The sequence below is a fragment of the Podarcis cretensis genome (assembly GCF_951804945.1).
Source record: "Podarcis cretensis genome assembly, chromosome: 7".
Taxonomy (NCBI): Eukaryota; Metazoa; Chordata; class Lepidosauria; order Squamata; family Lacertidae; genus Podarcis; species Podarcis cretensis.
Genome location: NC_137176.1, coordinates 36,891,671 through 36,910,941, shown reverse-complemented (window position 1 = coordinate 36,910,941; position 19,271 = coordinate 36,891,671). Strand labels below are relative to the sequence as shown.

The 19,271-nt window shown below is 41.3% G+C and overlaps 1 protein-coding gene across 3 annotated transcripts in view; it reads right to left on the bottom strand.

Annotated features, from left to right (window-relative positions):
* Nucleotides 1-19,271, bottom strand: part of ZNF516 (zinc finger protein 516) — a 113,308-nt gene that overhangs the window by 89,580 nt on the left and 4,457 nt on the right. Inside the window, exon 1 of one of the 3 annotated variants that reach the window (XM_079983738.1) lies at nt 15,399-15,743. The exons of 1 other annotated variant lie outside the window; for it this stretch is intronic. The gene's annotated coding sequence lies outside the window, so the exon portion shown is untranslated. Of the gene's footprint in view, nt 1-15,398; nt 15,744-19,271 lie in introns of those variants that run through there. One more of the 3 variants, XM_079983740.1, reaches the window with a different exon arrangement.

Here is a 19,271-nt window from a genome sequence, read left to right as displayed (position 1 = left end):
ACAATTCACGTTTTGAATAGCATGAAGGTGCAGGGACACATTTCTCATGCCAAGTGAGATTGATGGCCTTATGACACTTAGCAACTAACAAACTCCAGGGCCTTATTTCAGAGGAGACAATGAATACATCCCATACCCCACACAGTGCTAGAGCATTGTATGTATGAAAAATATGTGAAGTTGTCCTCAGGATCATCTTTATATCTAAACAAGGCCATACAATTCATGAAGATTACCGTATATATTACTACAATAACACACCTAAAAATACAGACACACAATAAGCATGGCATCATATGTAAGAGACATAACATAATCAGCAGATTATTTCTTAATATATTGTTCCTATTTTTAATTTCCATACTTCAGCAAGCATATGGTCATGTGTTTCAGATATACAATATCAATGAAAAGTCAGTGGCTCAGGAGTGCAATGCCTCAAGGAAAGCCTTTCTCCATATGAACTGACCCAGACCCTGCGATCACAATCTGAGACCTTTCTTCATATGCCTCCTCCATGAGAGGTCTGGAAAGTGGCAACACTAGAAAGGGCCTTTTCTGCAGTGGCTTCCTATTTGTGAAATACTCTTCCTAGGGAAGTTTGGCTGGTGCCATCGTTATACACCTTTAGGCACCAGGCAAAAATGTTCCTCTTTAACCAGGCCTTTGGCTGATTAACATCCTATATCCTTTTAACTGTATTTTTGAGGTTGGGGAGGTATTGTTTTGTTCTGTTCTTGGTTTTTATTGTGTACTCTGTGCTTTTATCTTGTGAACTGCCCCGAGATCTACAGATGAAGTGTTGCGTACAAATTTAATAAATAAATAAATCAAATAAAACACCCAAACCCCAAATTTTACAATGACATTTTATTATTATTATTATTATTATTATTATTATTATTATTATTCCCAAGAGGAGCCCATCAATCCCATCGCAGTTTTTTTCTTATTGAGCCAATGCTTAACACAGGGATTTGCTTGCTGTTCGTAAATATATATATATATATTAAATTAATAATCAGCAGAAATTAATTCTAAGGAATTCAGGCACCATTGCTCCAGCTAGAGTCAATGTCTTGAAAACAATTCCAAATCAAAGATGTATGCCGGGCCAATCATTGGAACTGTGTGCATTCTTTCCATAATGTGAATTCCTCCAAACCCACCCCATTAAGAAAAGGTATGAATTTTTTTCTATTAATACCATTGACCTGAACATCTCTGGCAATACCAGTTCAAATATTTTCCGATAACAGTTGCTATTACTAACTGCACTGTTTTCTTAACCTGGCATGAAAACATTTCTCTAACATCCCTGTTAATGATAATATAAATTATGCATTACACATCATGACATTAACTCGCAGCATTAAAATTCATCTAGGGGGAAAAAAGGGCCGAGCCTGAATCCAGCATCCCATCTATGTAAATTTTTTTCCTAGGTATCTGCAAATACACATGCCTCCTTTTCTCATAAATATATTAGCATAGTCATTAATTAACATGTCAGCAAGGGACCAATGTTAATCAACCACGGATAGAACTACTGCATCTACAGTTTTGCAGGTGCAAAAATGTATGATGCATACTGCTGAATTCAAAGAGATACCAGTAAAATGCTGCCGAGAGAGGTTTGTAGAATACAGAACTCAATGATTGCATCTAAACAGCATATGGAAATCTAATTCTCATCTCCTGTTCACCAATGCAAGAATAAGTATAAACTCACATCTTCAAGATGAAAACACTTGAATGCTGCACCGCTGAAGGTATTCAGGGCAGGCACCAGAGACGTCTCATAAGAATGGCTGACTTCACACCTACTCTGCCAATGGCTATAACAAGTCTAGCACTGAGGGTGAGTTGAGATACTGGCCAGTTCATATGGGGTTCCCGCTACATGAATGTGCTGCAGCCAGTTACAGCTCACATACTTACACCTGTCCTTTCCTATCCTTTGTGTGAAAGACAAACAAACTGGCTATTGTAAACTCAACCCCAGTTTCCCATGGTGTTTACGCAAGGAACTGTGGTTTGTTTTCACTATGGTTAGGGACAACAAAGCAGGTTTTCCTATCTTGGCTCATTCCTCAAGTCTGAACTATCAAGTCTGAAACTATCGTTATTTTAGCGTGATATTGGATAAAACAATTATTAATATCTTAGAATGATATCAATACATCCAGTTTCCTCCTCTGGCACACTAAAAAAGAAGAGAGGGGAATGCATAGATCTTAGGCTCGCTGCAGTTTCTTCACATACTAAGACCATTGTAGGTGAACTGAGTCATAGCTACCTATCTATGAAAAGTCAATTCCATTGTTTACTATTTATCACTTAGAAAATACCTAAAACAGATTCCCATAGGTTTCTGCCATAGGCCACTTCATGCAGAGCTATGGCCTGGATCGTTCTAAGATATTCTGCTCCCTGAATCCTACTTCGTCCTAAGACCAAAGCGCTTTTTGTTCCTAACTGTGAGATCTTTATCGTGAAATATAATCAGGACTTTAGATCCTTTTGGGAGCAACCATATGAAAGCAAGCCTTTCCAGTGGACATACCCAGATTTTAGAATTTTCCCCCTTGAGAAATTCATCACATCTCTCCCTAATGGCATTCAGCTAGCATTTGGCCTATCAGTCATCTGGTTTTTAATTTCTGCTGCTTTTAGATATGGATAGTGCTGCCTTTGTTGTTTAGTGGTGTTTGTTTCCTTGGAAAACTTGTATCCTTCCTGGGCTGAGTGAGTTCCAGCTATTCGGCCACATTCCCTTGCCTCAGGGGTCCTCAGTAGACTCTACCATCTCATAGGCAGAGGATGAAGGGCAACACAAAGGAAGACCAAGGATTAAATAAGGAAATGCCACCTGAATAATACTGTCACCATAGGGTCTGATACCAGGCCTTACTGTGTGACTATTTTATTTGAGAGACTCTTTAGGCTATAAGGTGGGATATAAGTACAGTGGTACCTTGGGTTACATACGCTTCACGTTACAGACTCCACTAACCCAGAAATAGTGCTTCAGGTTAAGAACATTGCTTCAGGATGAGAACAGAAATCGTGCTCTGGCGGTGTGACAGCAGCAGGAGGGCCCATTAGCTAAAGTGGTGCTTCAGGTTAAGAACAGTTTCAAGTTAAGTACGGACCTCCGGAACGAAGTAACTACTTAACCCGAGGTACCACTGTAGTCTAAATAAATACATGAATGTTGATGGTGTCTTGTTAAATTAAGTTTTGTTGTATTTTAATGAATTTTCTTCTTATTGCTAGCTACTTTGAGCAATGTTATGTTGAAAGGTGAGGACCTAAATATTCTTAATAAACAAGTCAATACCTTTGGAAATCTTACCCTCCGGCCTTCTAAATAGACCATGTTTCAACCAATAAATGAGCACACATTTAGTGCTTGGGTTCTCATATGGGCAATGCTCTGCCAATGATTTATAGGAATGAAGTTGCCATATATATGCAAATATTCAGAGCTTGCATATATCTATATCTACTCTGGTAATAGTCTAAAAGGGTGTTTACTCATTCAAGCCAGGATCATGACAAACCGTCAAACTCACAGATCAATTGCTCAACATTACATGCACCATCACACTCTGTATCATACTTCCAAAAAAGGAACATTTGGAAACCACAAACTGTGACTTCAGATTTATTTATACAATATGGGTATGTACAATTTTACCAAATGTAGGACGATGAAGCAGGGGAACCCTTTAAAACTACTGTAAAGTAGAGGAGCTACATGTGAAAAGAACCAAATGTAGGTGTTGTTTTTCAAACGTCATTTTGTCTTGATATATTTGAACATGCCTTGCATACAAATAAACTCTAAACCCTTAAAACGGTTGGAAGTCACAATGGGTACTTCCTGAAAGCAAATGTCACAGGCCTGGTCTCTATAACCCATATTTTTAAATGGGCCAAGGAAATAATAATGATAGGGCATTCAAATCAAGGAGTCTGATCTGACAAAACTAATTCCCTCTGATGAACAAACACTGTGAGAGAGTGAGGAGAGGGAGGTGGCATCAGATTATTTTATTTGAAAGCTATAACTCAACTCTCTCTCTCTCTGTGTGTGTGTATATATATATATATAGAGAGAGAGAGAGAGAGAGAGAGAGAGTTAATACTTGTAAGTAGCCTAGACGAATGCTGCATTTGTAAAAAAAAAAAAATGCTCTCCCCAGAGTCTCTTATACCATATTGCCTTAACTAATTAAAACAATGAAAACCTGTAACTCATAACTGGAAATATCCCACATCTTCTGCTGCAGCCATCAAAGTTTTGCCAATTTATCAAAAAATTATATTGTCTTGCCTGCCTTCTTGAAAACTAAAAAAGTACAATGGTACCTCGGGTTAAGAACTTAATTCGTTCTGGAGGTCCGTTCTTAACCTGAAACTGTTCTTAACCTGAGGTACCACTTTAGCTAACGGGGCCTCCCGCTGCCATTGCGCGATTTCTGTTCTCATCCTGAAGCAAAGTTCTTAACCCGAGGTACTATTTCTGGGTTAGCGGAGTCTGTAACCTGAAGCGTCTGTAACCCGAGGTACCACTGTATGTACTTCAGTCATAGTTGCAAACTCCCACACTCTGTAATGTTCAGTGTTGTTAACAGTCATTGCAGAAAAAGCATTCTAGCTGCAGCTAGCAAATAGGAAACTAATTCTTTATGCTCAGATCTAACTACTCCATTCACATAATTTAATAAGAAGACTGCTGGTGTAATGGAATAGCAGAAGCAGTGACAATTCAACTCCATCATCTATATTATATTGTGCCTACTGCATGGAGGCCTCTGAAATCAAGTCCCTGAGCATTATCACAAAATGTTCTCTGTCATAGGGAAACAGCATCAATAGAATACTCACAATACAGAATCTATACAGGAAAAGAATGTTGTAAGTTTTGTTAGGATTAATACCCTCAGCCATAGTTTAGGGATAGGAAATTCTTATGTGTGGTAAGACTGGAAAACTGAGTGAAAAAACACTCCAGTGTTAGGGAAGTGAAAGTTCATGGAGCACAGTGGCAGAACAGCTAGTAGATGGGTGGAAGAGGCAGAAAGAATAGAGAAAAGGTCAAGTGGAAAAAACAGAGGTTTAGGGAAAACAAGGTTAATGGGGAGCTGCAGAATGAAGGCACAATGAGATTTCTGTGAAAGAAGATTCATGGCTAAGACATTAGCTGGAAGATGAATTTTATATACAGTATTCATTTGAAATAAGTCAGTTTCATAGCTGAAGGCTTGTAGTCTTTATTCATTAAAAATTTTGAACATAAACTCCTTACAAATGGCCCCAAACATCTTAAAACTATACCTTGATTTTCTCAATAAATATTCAGAACTAAACAACCGTTTGAGGTGAAAGTTATCCCTATTGCATTAAGCAAATTAACAATGCAAATGAAAATATTGTCCTAGGTATCTTTAATTACAACAATGAGACAAAACATGTACCAAGGTCCAGGCATGTCCCACACATATGTTACACTGAGTTCAACTGGGCTCACTCCCAAATTAAGGGCCATAGGATTGCAGCCTAAAATATATGTTAAGTAGATACAGTGACCAGATAATTTTAATGGTTCTAAAATTTCCTGTGTCCAAACACCTTCAGTGGTTTTCGAGATTTATGCCTGTTACGAAATGTGCTAAATAAGCATAACTACTACTGGGTGCATACTGCAATTACATAAAGATCCATTGTAACCATTTTGCCATAAGATGACCATGCGTCCTAAAGAGAAGTCTTGCTCCCTCACACTAGTTTTTAATTCTGAACAGTTCCTGTGAAGCTGGCAGAATTACTTCTAAATTTCACTGTTCCATAGTGCTAGAATTGCTCAATCTAAGCATACCACGAACATCTTGGGAAGGAGAGAGGAGCTGAGCAAAAGGCCCAGTACAGTGGTACCTTGGGTTAATAACTTAATTCGTTCTGGAGGTCCAATCTTAACCTGAAACTGTTCTTAAGCTGAGGTACCACTTTAGCTAATGGGGCCTCCCGCTGCCACCGCACGATTTCTGTTCTCATCCTGAAGCAAAGTTCTTAACCCGAGGTACTATTTCTGGGTTAGTGGAGTCTGTAACCTGAAGCGTCTGTAACCCAAGGTACCACTGTACTCTTCTTGTTGATGCTAGTTAAAATTTTATATGGAAAGTGGTGATTTTTAACACTAGGTTAGCAAAATGCTGTGGGTTTTTTAAAAAAATGATTTCCAGTAAATGTGAATCACTTTAAAACACCAATAAAAATATTTTTTTCCTCATTCACTTTGTGTCTTACGAACAATACTGAATTTATGAAGCACTCCTAACTTGTGACCATAAGGTAAAGGTAAAGGGACCCCTGACCATTAGGTCCAGTCGTGGCTAACTCTGGGGTTGCAGCGCTCATCTCGCTTTATTGGCCGAGAGAGCCGGTGTACAGCTTCCGGGCCATGTGGCCAGCATGACTAAGCTGCTTCTGGCGAACTAGAGCAGCGCACAGAAACACGGTTTTACCTTCCCACCGGAGCGGTACCTATTTATCTACTTGCACTTTGACGTGCTTTCGAACTGCTAGGTTGGCAGGAGCAGGGACCGAGCAACAGGAGCTCAACCCGTCACGGGGATTCGAACTGCTAACCTTCTGATCGGCAAGTCCTAGGCTCTGTGGTTTAACCCACAGCGCCACCCGTGTCCCTACTTGTGACCATATCATCCGACAAATTAAAAGATCTGTTTATGTGACCTTCCGATCGGCAAGCCCTAGGCTCAGTGGTTTAGACCGCGTCCCCATCAGGGCTTACTTCCAAGTAATCATGCATAGGATCAGGCTGTGAGGCAGGTCTTATAGGCCTCGCAGGATTCCTATAGGCAGTGCATAACTTTATAGTAGACACATGCAAAAATAAACAAGGAATACCTTTATTCTTTCCTCCTTCCCCTTTCAAAAATAGTAATGTGCCTATCACTGGCTACTTGCCGTAATGGCTATGCTCTGCCTCCACAGTTGGCCAATATAATGTTTCCAAATAACACTTGCTGGAGACCACAGGAGAGGAAAGTGCTCTCATGCTCAAATTCTGCTTCCTAGTCTCCCACAGGTTAGCCACTGTGAGAACCCAATGCTGGATTAGCTGGGCCATTGGCCTGATACTATTATTATGCTCTTAGGAAACTTACAGCTTTTCAGCCAAATCTTTGTTTATTCAAAGTAAAATCCTAAAACTATTTAATTGGGAGTAAACCACACTGAATGCAGTAGGGATTGCTTCTGAGCCGACATAGGGTTGCACTGTCATGCTTGCTTAAAGACTGATTAGACATCCTCCTGACTCCCCGTAACACTTATTCAGAAGGTCCATTCATTTAAATGGGATTTATTCCAAATTATGTGGACTTAGGATAACAGAAAGCAATTGATGCATATATTAGGTTCTTAGGGTACTAAAACTTTTCCAGATTTATTTTCTGTACATTTGATTTCAGGTAAGCTGATACAAGGAGAGGGCAGATTAGACAAGAGGTTGTGAAAGAGGGAAAGAGATGCATTCATAAAAGAGGACAGAAAAGGGGGTGGAACTGCAGGAAGGGGGAAAGAGACCCAGGCCTTAGTAAAATTAATAAGCAGATTTTAGGCATGTCTACTCAGAAGTATGGCTCAGTTATCTTAACGATACTTACTCTCAAGTGAGTAAGCACAGAACTGCGACTTTTAATTGTTCATCGTTGAATTGGAATGAAAATTAATTTTAGTTGCTTTTTAAAGAAACTGCAAAATGGAAAGACTTTGCAAACTAAATGAAAAAGGTGTTTTGGAGTGACAACTATATGTTACTTCAGTGGAGGAAAATATGATGAGTTCCTTCACACTTCATCATCCAACAAAGGGGCAACAAAATACTGCTGCCACCTGTAATAAATTCTGAGGGTGAAATGATGTTCATTTTGATCTCAGGCAAGTTGACCTTCAGAAGGGGCAAGAGTCACGGAGAGGTGAGTTAAAGGTGGCAGAGAAGGTGACACAAGATGGAAGAAAGTGAGCACAGTAAAAAGGAAAGTGAAAAAGAGAGACAGAAAGGCAATGCCAGCAGATGAACGGAAACAAAAAGAAGGTGAGAGAAAGGGTAGAAATATTTGAGTAGGTAATGGAAATGTGGAAGAAGGCATGAGCAGAGAAAGAGGCAGCAGGCAGATAGCTGGTGACAGAAAGGATCGTGAAAGAAGATGAGATGATAGCGAGTGACAACAGACAAAGGAAGCGTGGGGGGGGGCAAAGATGGAGGACAGAAAGTGCACATAGGTAGGCAGAGAAAAAGTCACCAGAAGTGACAGAAAAAGGAGGGAAGTGGTGAAACTTATGGAAAGGAACAAAGTGAGAGAAAGGATTTTTTTTGGTAAAATAATGCAATAGTAATGCTCAATATTAGCCACAGGCTTAGACAAGACTGTCAGAAATCTGCAGCTATTTTAAAAGGTTGAAAGGTTTGACCCATAATACTGCACATGAAATACTGGCTCATGTGTACTGAAAAAATCTGCATGTCAGCACCTCCGTGTGTGATATGTGATGAGATGCTAGCACTACTAAGCATAAATCAAAAGTTAAAATGTAGTACAGTAGTGGGCCATATTCCTGTCTGGGAGTCAGAGGTGGGTCTCAGGTCTCGACTGGTTGAAGAGCAGTGGTCTAATCCATGTTGTATTGCAGTTCTAGAGGAGAAGCTTCTGACACTGACTGGATAAGCTAGGCTAAAAATAAAGCTAGCTTGCAAAACATAATACTGTATTAAAGCCATTACCTCATAGTTAAGCAATAAATTCACAAATTATACAGAACAAAACATGTGTACTATTACTATTGAGTAATAAGTTATTTGGCAGCTACTTAATAAATTCTCACCCCCCACCCCTTGTTCGAAGCATATCTCAGAACATAAGCACGTGCCTTGAGAGTGCTGGCATAAACAACGGTTGCTGTAATCAAACTTCAAGAATACACGGATAAATCAGCAATAGAAAATGTGTTCTTGGGAATCATATAGCCATGCAGATCTCCAGCGAAAGGCATGAAATTTCAATAAAAAGCAACATGGATATAATTAAAACGAGGCTACCATCTGTTTGCAGAATAACTATTATACTGGGCACTACCTCTGAAAAGGCAAGTGCGCCTCAGACAAGAAGCTGAGTTCACTGAACTATGAGACAGGGCACTTGCAGGATGTCAAATGCCCACTGAAGTCAACACTTGCACCGAAACCATGCTAATGTAAGTTATGATAGTGTGAACAATCCAAAAATGATTCACTCTGATCATTTAACATTTACACTGTAAATGCTCTAATTGCACGATTTCCAATTAAAAATAATTAAGCATGCAAAAAGAGGAGGTTAAAGTAAACATAAACAAAGACCAACAGCCCAGACCTATGCGGGCTACTCTGAAGTAGATTCTGACAACATCCAATGCAGTTCATTCCCACATTAAGTCTGCACAGGACTGTAAACATATTATCTTTGAACCACTGCAAAACTGTCATGCCAACAGAATAACGAAGATTACGCCGACTGAGTGGAGATCAGAGTTTTGCCATAAGTGAGTCATAACAGTTTAACCTAGCACTGAAAATGTATAAACATTTACAATATGTAAGGTGTCTGCTTTGAAAAAGGAATGTTGCTGCAAGGTACAAACATTTATAGCATACTGAAGAAGTTGACTTTCTTCTGAATTTTGCTATCTGGCCATTAATTTTCCAGATTCAACATTTCACATTTCCTTTTTTGCAATGTGGAACCAAAATACTACAAATCTCCAGCTATCGCTGCTCAAAAGTGAGCACGCACAAAGACACTCAACTCTCTCTTTCTCAAAAAAGTTACTTCGCACCATTGGTGAGATGGGCAGTGTCAACCCACACAGGATCTCATTTCTCCCTTACAGGAGAAGAAGTCAGTTTTGAGATCATCCCCTGAAGAAAGGAAGTGCAGTGGTACCTCGGGTTACATACGCTTCAGGTTACGTACGCTTCAGGTTAAAGACTCCGCTAACCCAGAAATAGTACTTCAGGTTAAGAACTTTGCTTCAGGATGAGAACAGAAATCGCGCAGCGGCAGCACAGCAACAGCGGGAGGCCCCACTAGCTAAAGTGGTACCTCAGGTTAAGAACAGTTTCGGGTTAAGAATGGACCTCCGGAACGAATTAAGTACTTAACCCAAGGTATCACTGTATATGTTCCAAAAACACCCATACAATTAGGCACTTCCAGAGAAAAACAGTTGTTTTCCCTCTGCTTTTTATGCCACTCTCACAATCTGAGAAAGACATATGTATACCTTATGTATGTATAGATATGTATATAAGGCATACGTATACCTTCAGGAATGCCAAAGTCAATTCTAGAGCCTTCCCCATCATGATACAAGTAAAGACTTGCTCTCTTAACAGCAGTTCTGGAGCCTGTCACTCTGTTCCAGAATTCCCAAACTATTACCCTTCAGATATTTTGAACTACAACTTCCATCAGCTCCTGCATGAGTGGCCTGTGGTCAGGGATGATGGCAGTTGCAGTCCAAAACATATGGAAGGCACACAGCCAGAGAAAGCTGTTTTATTTTAACTATTACATTAATATTTTTCTAGAAAAATTGGTGCTGGAACTGGGCCATGGGCACTTCCTTCATGACAATGGTGCCCCCCTGAGAGGTGCTGGAACGGAGTTCCTGTGAGTTCCCCCTGAAAAGAAAGCCCTGGTAATAATTTCAGCCATAAAATGAGGTTAAGAAAGCACTCGCATACTTCTGAACATCAGAAGTAGTCCTTAGTTGGTCATCATTGTCAGAAGCAACGCATTACAATAACAGGTGTCAAAAGCTCTTACAATGGATGCAAGCAGTCATTGCCTTCCATGTAAGCAAAAATACACACATCCAATGACACCAAATCGCTCGGCTCTGTCAAAAATGTGAACAAACTTCTTGACAAAAAACACAAGAACCAATACTAATTACTGCTCCCGAGAAGAAATACATCACAGTTTGAAGCATGTGAACATATTTTTGAAAAAATTACCAATGAAATGCAAAGGTTTGGACAAGGTCTTTCTAAACAGCCAGATGCTATTACAGCTTCTTGTGTTGGAGTTAAGAATAAGGCAGATCAGTGCTACAAATTTACTTTCCTACCAAACAGGTAGTATTACAAAGTACCCAATCTTGAAACAACCTGGATGTATGGAAAGAAAGCATCAAGCAAGTGCTTAATTTACTTAATTCAAAACAGTGAATAAGATGAAACCCTGGTTACATTAAACCACAACAGGTCCTTTCACAACACAGTGCAAGATAATAATCTTGAATATGATATTAACAGAATGTGTTCAGCCATTAGCGCAGTCTCACTTATGACGTCATATGGATGGATTAGATGTAAACAGCCCTAAAATCTCTTGCAGTACACTGTTTGGACAGAACGATAAAGACTGACACTCTGCATCTGAACAGATCATGACAACATATAAAATAAATAAAAGAGCAGTTTCTGTGTCCTTGAACAGGGTCATGAATACTGTACATCTCTCAAGTTGGCCTATCTGACAAATGAAAAATAAGGTTGCTATTGATTTCTCCTTATTTGGTTCTGATATTGTTCTTATTCTGGTAACTCTCAGAAGTAGAAGATATGGGAGAGACATACAGAGGTGCATTCAACTAACTTTTGCATAGATGTGACCCACTGAAATTAAGTTCATCAGGTTTATTAATTTCGATAGGTCTGCTCTGAGTAAAAGTTAACTGAACACAACCCAGATACAGTGTGTGTATGTATATATTATATGTTGTAAATTGCTTTTGGATGCCTCACAGAAGATTAAAAAATGAAATAAATAAATAAATACAATATTAGCACCTGAAAGTGTACAGATTGCTCATTTATGTGAAGTGAATTGTGCCTTCCACACCTCAGAATAAAATAAGCCCTGAGATGTTGGAATAAAATTTGAAGCAAAGATTTAGAATGCCATGGTTCTTTTGATCTGTTCTTTGCACTGATATTGGGTCTTCTTAAATCTTAAGAGACATACTTCTGGATTTCTTTCTTATTCTTTTTAATGAGATAATATTCACTGACACATATGTAGGTACTGTGGCGGATTTAAATGTTACTGCAGTCACCACAGGACCTGAATAAAAACCTGCCATCTAGAACCAGTAAACCACAACAGGTTGTTGCAGTCGCATACCAAGTACTAGGGCAAGCTTACATCCCCTTCTGCCTTCTTCAGAAGTCTGTCTAGCACAGTACTGTCCATACTGACTGGAAGCAGTTCCTCTGAAGTTTCAGGCAAGGGGACATTGCCAGCCCTACCTGGATTAAAACAGGGACCTTCTGGTTTCAAAGCAGATGTTCTACCACTGAGCTACAACTCTTACCAAACTCCAGCAGCCGACCAAGATACCTTCTGGAGCATCAGTAAGATCATTATATGTAACAGGTAAAGAAGTCAACAAAGAAAACAATGGTTATTCCTGGACTGACCTAGTCAAGTATCAGATAAGAAGGGTTGAGAACCTTTAAGGGCACTTGCTGCTAACAACCACACATTATCTCACTGCTCATAGAGGTGCTCCTGAGAGACTATTGAAGTGAAGGGTAGAGGGAGACCTCACTGTTGCTTTCTTGCCCCATCAGCAGTATTCATTGGTCAAGGCTACACTTCATAGGAAATCAGTTGAACTTGATCAGACCTCTGAATAAACATACAAGCTTATGTGTCATTATGATCATGCTGTGTATATCGATTGCAGACCAACCTGTGTATACAGTCCAGCATCGATTGTCGGATGTAATCCATTCCGGAAGACCGTTTGACTTCCAAAACATTCAACAACCAAAAACTAAAAGCGGAAGCCTCAATACAATAGTGAAACTCAAAGGGGAAGCCATGCAGCACATTTGGCTTCTGAAAATCATTTGAAAACCGGAGCAGTTACTTCTGGGTTTTCAGCATTTGGGAGCTGAAATGTATGATAATGGAGGTGTTTGGGAACCAAGGTTTGACTGCATTCACTTGGAAGTAATGCCCTGTTGTGCTCAGTGAGGCTTACTCCTAAGTAAGTGTGGTTACAACTCTGGAATTACTGTAGGTGCAGAGCCAATGAAAAACTTGCAAAGCAGCCTGCTTCCCAAGAAGATTCACTTTCCACCACTGAAAACATGTGAATTATGCATTTTTTCCATTTTGAATGATTTTAATAACTATCCATACATTGCATAGCCACAGAGACCCATTGCACATCCCTGTAAAAAGCTGCATCTGATGCCCCAACCAGTTTATGCTATTGGGTTATCATCTGGTTAGTGATTACAAACCATGCCTGATAAAAGGAAAATTAACATTTCCAATCAGCTAAACATATAAAATGCTTATGTTTTGCAGCATGATTTAAAACATTGTTCTCCACTAATAATCCTTTCTGAGTTATCATTGCTTATTTTTGAATTATCACGGCTTTGTTTTTCTTGACACATATAAAACACACCCCAAATGCCAATTCACAAAGCATCATTAATTTAGGGAATTCACTGCCAAAAGATGTGGTGATGACCACTAGCTTGGATAACCTCAGAAGATTAGGCAAATTCATGGAGGATACCTCTATCAATTGTTATTAGATATGATGGTTTTATAGAACCTCCATGTTCAAATGCAGCATATCACCAAATAAAAAATGCCAGTTCCTGAAAACCTACTGCCTTCATACGGGTTTCTTAGAAGCATTTGTTAGGCTACTGTGGGAAACAGAGTCTGATCCATCAGGGCTTTTTCTTTTGTTCCTAATGTTGTGCATGCCAGATTTAAAGAATATACTCATTTATAGTTGCCATCAACTTTGAATTTGAGCTTTATCTAAACAAATCTTCACCTGTATGCATTAGATATAATCTAATAAAGTGTTCAAATGATTCAGTATTTAAGAAAACAAAACCCTACTGGTGGTGTATATGGCTTTCAGGGATTAAGGCCCTGCAAATGAATGAGAGGCCTCTTAACTTCATCTTTCACATTGTCTAAGGTCTAAATAAAGGCATGCCTAATATTAAATGACTCAGAGTAAAACAAACAGAACTGAAGATCACTTTATTACTCAGAGTTTACTCAAGATGGCTATGGCAGTAACTCTTGTGAAACTGAAGACGCCTCCTTGAATAACTGAGCTCTAGTACTAATTATGCCACAAATGTTCCTATGCGAGCTCAGCCTCCAGTTTTACTAGAAAACCCATACATTACTTCATTCCCTCTCTCCTACCAATCTGACAGAGAGCATTCAATTATATATATATGCAAGTATCAACATGACATCTTTCAGATTTTGATAGGATACAATTAAACATCATACTGACAGAAAAGGAAGCAACCTCGCAAAACAAGCTTCTCTTCTCCCTTACACAAACACAAGAAGATAATATGTATATAGCCGCTGGAATATTTATGTTTGAGAGCAATAGTCATCCTGTGGACTGAGCTGAAGGGCTGTTTCTGTTTTTATTATTTAGCTGAGACACATCATGGGTTGGGAAAACATTTCGTGGGATTTGTTCCATCTCTAAATGCAGCCGCTGATTACACAGCAGAGGAAGCCTGCCATTCCATACTTACAACAATGTAAGGCCTGATGTCAACTTTTCAACTCCTTTGTAAGTTGTTAAGGCCTTAGAACTCTGGAGAACACTCTGTGCAGGCCTCCCTCCCCAGTGATTAAGATGCAACATGACATAACAACAACAACAACAACAGCAGCGACTAGTCTCTCCCATTTCAATGCATATTTCTCTCAATACGCACGGGCTTTGGATTCCCAGCCACCCACTTCTCTGAAAAAGCCCAGAAGAAGAATGAGAGTTCATCTAAGATCTGCAATCCGCGATCCATCCTTCTCCCTTTGTTATGCAGACCTGCGCTTGCCTTCATCTCACGCCCAAGAAATACATCTGGGTTGCTAAAGTTTCATTTCTTTCCAGACTCGAGTGAGGATCTCCTGTTCGGGAAACCACCGCCACCACCACCCAGTTTCCCCAGTACCCTCTTTCCCCAAGGAAGGCTTCCCAGCGATTGGAGGCGGTGGGGTGGGGTGGGGGGTGCAAGCGACTAATCCCCCACTGTGCGGCATCTTAACTATTTATCTACATCTGTGCATGCTGCATATTTCCCTTCCACCCAGCCAGCCAAACAATTGCACCTCATGCTTTCCCTCCTGCCTCCTCCCTTTTAAACACTTGTGCAACAATTGCTGCGCTCGCCACGCCTTGCGACGCTCCCTCGCTGCTCTCCCTTTTCCACAATAACAAAACTCAAGTTGAAAATAGAAAGCAATTACCTCCCGAGTCAGTGTCCTCCGCCAACCGGAGCCCCACATAATCCAAGAGGGCAGCGCTCTAACCTCCAGAGCTGCTTGCTTCTCCTCCTTCAGAAATTGAGCCTCGCCTGGTTTCTCAGGGGCTGCAGCGGTCTCTCTCTGCCCCCCCCCCCCGCCCACCTCCACTTTTCTTTTCTTTTGGGTAGCGCCTTGACAAATCCTTTCTCTCTTATTTCTTTTTTTGCCTTTGTTAAGGGTTAGAAGTTGAGCTGTGCCTGTTCTCTCTCTCCCTCCCTCTCTCTCTGCCTCTTTCACTTCTTGTATTACAGTTGCATGGCTGTGTGACGTTTCTGGCTACAGAAAAAGGGGGAGAAAACAACTGAGGGTGAGAGCCGCCTGCCAGGGCGAAGCTCCTCCCTTCTTCGCCTCTCTGCTGCTTTCCCCTCCCTCCTTCCTCCAGTCTAACACACAGCAACAAGCTGCTTTTGGGGTGGGGGGTGGAGAGGAAACAGAGCTCTGGCTCTGTTCTTCACAGGTATAATCTCTACCGTCCCCCAATCCTTGCAGCTCCAAGCCCCACTCAAAAATCTCAAACATCAGTTATTATCCTGTTTATTACCAGTGTTGGGTTGTCGGAGGGGTTTTTTTTGCTTCTTCTGGGATAGTTAATTGGAGTCCCAAAATATAATAAAAGCTGACACTGCCACAGTGGATAGGGCAGGGCAAAGCCACTCCTGCTATCCTGCTGCACCTTGAAACGACCCTACCTTTCTCCCAAACTGCTGCCAATGTTGCTGAGGGGGTCTGTCAGGCATGTCTGCAGCAGTTCTCATAAATAATCCTAAAAGCTCACTTCCCCCTACGCATGGTTGCTCAGGAGGAAGTCCTGTTGCGTTCGATGGGTTAGCATACAGAGGACTGAAGCCTCGGCCTCCGACCCTAGGCTGTGCATTCTGCTTTGGAAGATGTTCCACTGGAGGAAAAAATAGGGTTTACTTCTGGCTCACGCATGCATAGGATTGTGCTTGTAAGTGCACTTTTGAACCACTATTTCTGTGCATACAGAGCAGAAAGCAGAACATACATTTCAGCCAAGTGGGTTTTCCCTTTTTGCATGGCAGATGTGGGAAATGCAAATATGCTTAAACAGGTTGATCCTATGGAGGTTTTTAAACACCCCCCACCATAGAAGCCCCCGGGATTTCAGCAGGACTTTCTCTCAAGAAGTGCATAAGTCTACACCAGTGTGGTGTAGTGGCTAAAATGTCGGACCTGGAAGAACAGTGTTCAAATAATTGTTTGGCTACAAGACTCACCAAATGACCGTGGCTAGTGGGACTCTCGGTCTCACCTACCGAACAGGGTTGTTGTGAGAGGCAACTGTTATGCCACCTTGAACTTCTTGGTGGAAAGGTGTGATATAAATATAAACATGAATAAATGGATATACATAGGGCCTTTTTTCAGCCAGAACTCACCAGAACTCTCAGGTGGGCACCATTGTAATTATAAAAGGACAAAGGAGGCGCTCATGTTGAGTCCCAGCACCCCTTTTTCTGGCAAAATAGCACTAGGTATACATAGGATTTGGCTATTGGTGTCAAGCAGGAAAACAGACACCACCACTGCTTACACCACACGGCCTGAAAGCTGCCATGGCCTGCTCTGTATCATGAACAATGTTCTTGCTAACACCACAGTGTGTAACAATGGGTGCACGCCTGACCTAATAAAACAGAGGGGACTGGTGACATTGGAGTTCAAGGGGTGAGGACTATATTCAGTTACTGCTCGCCTATGGCAACTAGCTGCTGAAATATTGATAGATCTCCCCCACCCACTCTGGTCCCAGGTTGAGATGGAGAGAACAAATAGGAGGAAACGATTTAAAAAATAAATAAATCTGGTTCTTAAAACTATGCCGCTGAATAGCAAAATGTTCCTCGTGTGAGGTTTTGTTCTCTTTAAGTTACACTCTTTTTTTCTTTTTCAAAAAGTTAAATATATGGCTGCCAAGTGAGTTAATGAAAAACCCTTTGGTAGTTAACTCATTTAGCATAGCAGCTATGAAATAAAGTATGTGGCACAAGGCCAAAGCATAAAGGACTCTTCTTTGAACCTACTCAGGTTTCTCTCTAACAAGAAATAGTTCTGACCATCTTCCGAAAGAAGTGGGCATCTGGCTTCAAGACAAAAGGGCGAATTTAGGCCTTCAATTGTCCATCCTGCCCCTTCACCCAAATACAGATCATGGAAAAACCCAAGAAATCAACCATTTATCCTGGAAAGCACAGAAACCTCATTTGCCCCGAACAATCAATACACTAACAGGCAGTATGTTCCACATACAAAACCAGAATCAATTATAATATTGATATAACAGGAAACAAATGAAATCGCAAAGCAAAGAATTTGCTAAGCACAAAGCAGGGAAGGATACATTGCAGCTATTCATTTTTAGGGTGCAATCGTATACTTGAGATTTGCCGTAGGAACTGGCAAAGCCATGCTACGCAGGCGGAATGCCAGATGGGCCGTCGCCCTGACAGATATGTGGGGCACTCTGCCGGCAGAGCTGTTCCGGGATTAAAAAGGCCAACATCAGGCAGAGTCATAGGCCACACAGGGAAGAACTACAGACATCATATCCTACAACCCTTCAGTCCACAGGCACATCCCCATCAATAGCACAATATTACATCAGTGTTCAGCCTATCACAAAGAATCCACACAAACAGCCGAAATATCAGTGGAAGGGGGGGATTTAAGCCACCCCTGCATGGACAATCACTCCAGTCACATCCTCATGGGAAAGCATAGGACCCATTCATAGCACACCACCATCAGTAAATAAACCCCACACAGAGACATCCTAAGTCAGCTGATAGGGTGCATAGAGTTATGTACCACTCTGATCCAATGTTAGAAACTCGGGAATATAAGCTAGGTGCCAAATGGCTCCTTAAACCAGGGTTACAGTTGCCAAAATGGAATGAAATGCGTTCCAGATTCGAACCGCCGACCATGCGATCAGCAAGTCCTAGGCGCTGAGGTTTTACCCACAGTGCCACCCACGTGCAGATAAAACCCCACAAATAAAATTCTAAAGGATGCACTGTTAGTGTGTGAAAACAGGCAAGATCCAAGGATCCCCAGATGGTGGAGACATCAGGCACCGTCCTGGTGCCCGCACATCTTCACTTGGTTGCAAGTGACCAATAGCCCGGTTCAAAACACGCCTTGCGAATTTTGAACGCTGCTCTGATCTCATGTTGTGCCCGCTTACAGAGCTCACAAGGGAGAACTCTGCTGATGGAAAAGATCCCCCCACCCCATGACAAAAGGAGCAGTTTGCACAAAACAGACAGACCTCACAACACACATGAGATCTTTCAGCCCACAGCCTAGAACCCTAGCAGGTAGCTCACCATAGGGCTCCAGATTCCTATCACCAAATCCCACTCCATCCCAACAACAACTAAGGAAATAAAGGGGGGGGGGACACATCCTGTAATGTATGCCTGCTTCAAGTGTCTCCCTCCACCACATCCCCTTTGCTATGTGCGACTACATCCGTCTTGTCTAAACTGTACAGCTTTATTTATAGCAGCCACACTGCCTGCTGCCTTTTACATGATGTTCTCTTGCCTCCCAACAAGGCTACCTGTTGGCAAAGGCCAGGCACTCCACCGCAACTATGGCCACTGCTGGTGAGACACTCAGGTACACTTTTGCCTTACAGGATCACAACCCGGATGCATGGAGTAGGACAGGAAATGAGCACCACACATATGGGAGCCCACAAGAGGGAGGGCAGGAAGGCTGGGGAAGGAGCAGGGGTGAGCACTCAGGCAGACCAGTCACTGCTCTCTCTCACCTGCTCACAAGCACCCA